Source organism: Sinocyclocheilus anshuiensis, unplaced genomic scaffold (genome assembly GCF_001515605.1).
Source record: "Sinocyclocheilus anshuiensis isolate Anshui unplaced genomic scaffold, SAMN03320099.WGS_v1.1 scaffold88, whole genome shotgun sequence".
Taxonomy (NCBI): Eukaryota; Metazoa; Chordata; class Actinopteri; order Cypriniformes; family Cyprinidae; genus Sinocyclocheilus; species Sinocyclocheilus anshuiensis.
The window spans coordinates 322,360-327,000 of NW_015555728.1; the positions used below are offsets into that span (position 1 = coordinate 322,360).

Below are 4,641 nucleotides of genomic sequence, written 5' to 3' on the forward strand. Positions count from 1 at the left end.
GAGCGCACACACAGCCTGTGTCTGTGAATGCTTCTCATACTCGCTCCTCTCTGCCCCACGCGGCGCGAATCCCGCATCACGGTCGAGCCGTTAATGCTTGCCGCACTCACGCAGCCTGTCTCGTAATGCTCGTTTATACTCGCACCCGCATTCCCTTCAAAAACAAAAGTAATCCACTGCGTCTTCAGTGGCTCAGATGTCAGGAGTAAGATAACTGCCATGTTCATTATTACATCCAAAAACAAAACACCTCAATCGCTTAGGAGACATTCTTGTCTACACCTGCTGTGGCGTCGAAACAATGGCGGACTGTTTACAGCTCACAGCTCACTATGCTAAAACAGCAGTGTCCATCAACAGTCGTGGGAGGGTCCTGTGCAGAGTGACGTCTCTTTGCCAAGAATCTGTGAACGGCTTGCTCTGAGAAAGTGCTTATGATTTGTGGGGATTTAAAAACAAGTACTGGGTGGATTTTTATGATATATGGTGGTTGTGTACACACAATGCCAACACACATTTAAGTTCAAACAGTGAATTTTTAAAATTTAAAAGTGAATTTTGCATCTGATGTCCCTTTTAATACTTTTGAGGAAAAATAAAATAACAGTATAACTTCATGGTAATTTACATTCTATAATAAGTCAAACTGACATAAAATAAGGCATGTTTGCATGAAAAGAATCCCAGTCAACACGTGAGATCATGCGATGATCACAGTGACATCACACGATCCTCATACTGTGATCCTCACGGTGTGAGTAATTCTACACCTGCTGTGGCGTCGAAACAATGGCGGACTGTTTACAGCTCACAGCTCACTATGCTAAAACAGCAGTGTCCATCAACAGTCGTGGGAGGGTCCTGTGCAGAGTGACGTCTCTTTGCCAAGAATCTGTGAACGGCTTGCTCTGAGAAAGTGCTTATGATTTGTGGGGATTTAAAAACAAGTACTGGGTGGATTTTTATCATTATAGGATGGTTGTGTACACACTGCCAACACGCATTTAAATTCAAACACCATGTAAAAGTGAATTTTGCATCCGATGTCCCCTTTAATTATGTTGGAATGGTTTTGTGAATACCCAGAGAGAGTCTTCTCTTTTGTAGGTTTCAGGTTTAACAGTGTTTGGAAGTAAATAAAGTAGTGCAACGTTTTTGCATTCGAATGTGGATTTTTATTTTAAATTCGACGAATATTTTAAATTAAAAAAATTTTTGACAGCCCTAGAATCCAGCATGTTCTGCGTGTCTCTGTGTATGTAAATGGCACAGACGCGTGGTTTTGTTTTCTACACATACAAAGTGTGCGAGCATTTCAGCTTCTGTCTTATCACTTCATGAGGACATAAATACATGAACAACATCTCCAGAACTTCTCTGACTCCCTCTAAGAGTCACTTCATGAGCATTTGACAGTTTCATTGGAGTAAAACTATCTTCATATCATTTACATAGACCTACAGAAACAAGTTCCTCGTGGCAACCCGTCAAAATATAAGTTCGGGTTAGCTTAAAGAAATTATCAGAAATATATTACTGTGGTGCAGTATGATGTACATTATACTACTCAGGGATGAAAGTTTTCCGTTGCTACGATGGATTTCCGTCAATTGGAAAAAATGAGGGGAAAAGAAACATGAAGCACATTGTTGTTGTTCTGCCGGTGTTCTGACGATTTGTGCTACCCTGTCGGATTTTGCTACCTCCCATTAAAACAGAGGGTAGCATAATTCGATAGCGAAAAGTGCTACCTATCAGATTTTGCTTCCAGCATGATATTAATAAGGTGTGAGGCTTTATTAACATGTACACCTACCCCAACCCTAAACCTACCCTTACAGTAGGATAAATACAGTGTTGGTAGCATAATCTGATAGGTAGCATTATTTGTCAGAACACCGGCACACCAAAAATCATCCCCGCCACGGCTGCAGCTTCTCACTGACAACATAACGCCGCTTGCATCATTCACAGTCGGGTTATTAGCAGAGAACACAGAGCAGGTCTTGAATTTCAGGCGCAGGATTGCGGCTATTAATAATAATTCTACTCATTCCCACAGGTTCCGCGCTTATAACGCGATGACAGATGACGGAAAAGAGATCGTGCATTCAAAAGCAGTTTCAATGCCAGGCATAATAGCGGCTCCCTGATGCCCGCAATTTATATACAGTATAATTGCCCAATGATATACAGGTAACTGCGAGAGAAAATATTGAAATATATATTTTCCTCCCATCTCGTATATATTCCCTTTTGGGGGGGGCTCAACATCATGATGTCTATCAGCCATCGGCGATGGACGATGGCATCGTCTATTGGCCCAACCCTATCGGTAAGGCATATAGGCATAATTTTTCAAATCGGGCAGATTCCGATGTTTACGTTTTAAGCCTTTATTGGCCGATTCGATATTATTGTGTATCCCTATTTAAAGGGTATGTCCTGTGATTTAAAAATGCTACGTGTCAAAAGTTCAAATTTGTTTCTTATTATCTTAGTACCCTCATAATCTATGAAGGCTCCTTAAATATTATTTAAAAAGCATCAGAGGTGCAAGAATGCTAAGAGTGAGAATAGCTGTTAAGTAGTCAAAGGATGGCTAAATTTTAAGATGGTTTTGATTTGTTTAATTTTTTTCTTTGGTGTAAAAATAAAATGAATAGGGATGTTTTTGACTGGTAATGTATATTATTTAACAACAAGTTTGGTAGTTTGGACCTTGTTCTTTAGGAAACTTAACACAGAATTGCAAGTTTTTAACTAGAAAAGACTTTGGAAAATGCTGTGACGTTTATAGATGGATGGATGGATAGATAGATAGATAGTAGGGGTGTAAATTCACGTAGGCCTGTCGCGAAAATTAAATAACCGTCTAATCGCGATTATTTGATCTAACCGTGGTTGTTTCAGACAACCGTGATTATTGTGCTTTTTATACAGCACAAGAGGGAGTCATCCACCAAAAGAAACAGAAGAGCACCAGTTTGGTTTTCATGCACTGTATAGCTATATCATCTGAAGCCATTCCATATCTTAATGTGACGGATAGAAATATATTTACATTGTTAAATTTAAGTTTACAGAAACTTCTGCTGCAGCTGTAAGTTATTCTCTGCTCAGCATTCAAACAGCACGTCAAGTTCAGTTATGACAATCAGCACGGTAAAACTCTCTCTCCAAGATGATATATTCCCATTATAATACTTGATGTGTAGATAAAGGTCTGGAGATTCGCATAAAATTACATCTTGCTGGAGTTCATTGCGCTCTCATTTCTGTTTTCTTTGTACCGTGTGGAGTGCAGCGCGCTGTAACTTATGTTGCTTCAAGCACATCATTCTGCACCCAAGATGTGCATAAGCGCTGTGACTCCATGTTGCTTCAAGTGCACCATTCTGCACCCTGTATGTGCATAAGAGCTTTGTGCCGCTCTGTTTGAAGCGTTTCACATTATCAAAGTTTTGCACACAGAAAGATTATTAGAAGCTTTTATTTTTCTCATGATTTCTCTTATTTTCATGAATGTATTTTGTAAGAAGACAAATAGTTAACAGAATAAACATGTTTAAATTGTATAATGTGCACCAAAGATTTTTTTTCCAAGATATTGTTTTTACTGCTAAATTATACAGTCAGCTAGTTTAATTTCATAGCTTATATATTTTTATTCAAATGTAGTTTTTCTCTGTAATGAGAAAAAATGTCAGTTCGTGGCATAGAATCTTTAAAATACGTCCTAGAGTTTTACACACCGGTCTGTTATTGTGCCCCGAAACGTGACGATGAACTAAACGAACTGTGATTGGTTGTTTGACATGTCGGTCAAACGGCCTTATGGGCGGGCCTTGGCCAATGAAAGCTGCCATAGATTCCACACCTTCAGCCGTCAGCCTGAAGGTCTGGCTACACAAGACTAAGCGCGCTGCGACTCCATGTTGCTTCAAGCACATCATTCTGCACCCTAGATATGCATAATGTGCATAACCCATAATGTGCATAACCCTACAGCATATTCTCGCTGTAGTATTGTTGTTGCCGCCGCCATGTCGTGAAGGCGCTGTGTGTTTCGTTGTGAAAGCGAAACTACTTTGTTTGGCCTTCCAAAAGAGGACGATATCCGCTTCGTCATGCCTAGAGCTGATCCGTGCTGGTCGATGAGGAAATATATCAACTTCGCGCTGTGGATCGCCAGATCGGCTTTCACCGTAGACGAAGCGGAGTCCAGCCCGGGGTCGTCACATGTGGTTGCCGCAAGTCCGCCCGCCGCCTCTCACTCAAGCCGGCCTCCGCTCACTCTAGCCACCGGCCTCTGCTCACTCTAGGCCTCCGCTCACTCTAGCCCACTGTGTTTCGTTGTGAAAGTGAAACTACTATGTTTGGCCTTCCAAAAGAGGACACGACTAGAAATCAGTGGTTAAGTTGTATTTACAACACTGTTCCAGAAAAGTTCAAACCAAATATTCAGATGTGTGGAACTCATTTTACGGAGGACGAGGACTGTTTCTCCTGTTTCCCCTTCGGCGCGCATGCTGACCACAGTCTATGATGCTGACAAATAATGCTGACTCACAGCCTGTAAGTACATTTTCATATTTAAAGAATTTGCCACTGACAATTCAAACGCGAGTTTTGAGCAGT

At 40.9% G+C, this 4,641-nt stretch overlaps 1 protein-coding gene across 2 annotated transcripts in view; it reads left to right on the forward strand.

Annotated features, from left to right (window-relative positions):
* The window catches only part of LOC107672748 (armadillo repeat protein deleted in velo-cardio-facial syndrome homolog), a 267,938-nt gene that overhangs the window by 101,765 nt on the left and 161,532 nt on the right, over positions 1 to 4,641 (forward strand). The window lies entirely within an intron of this gene.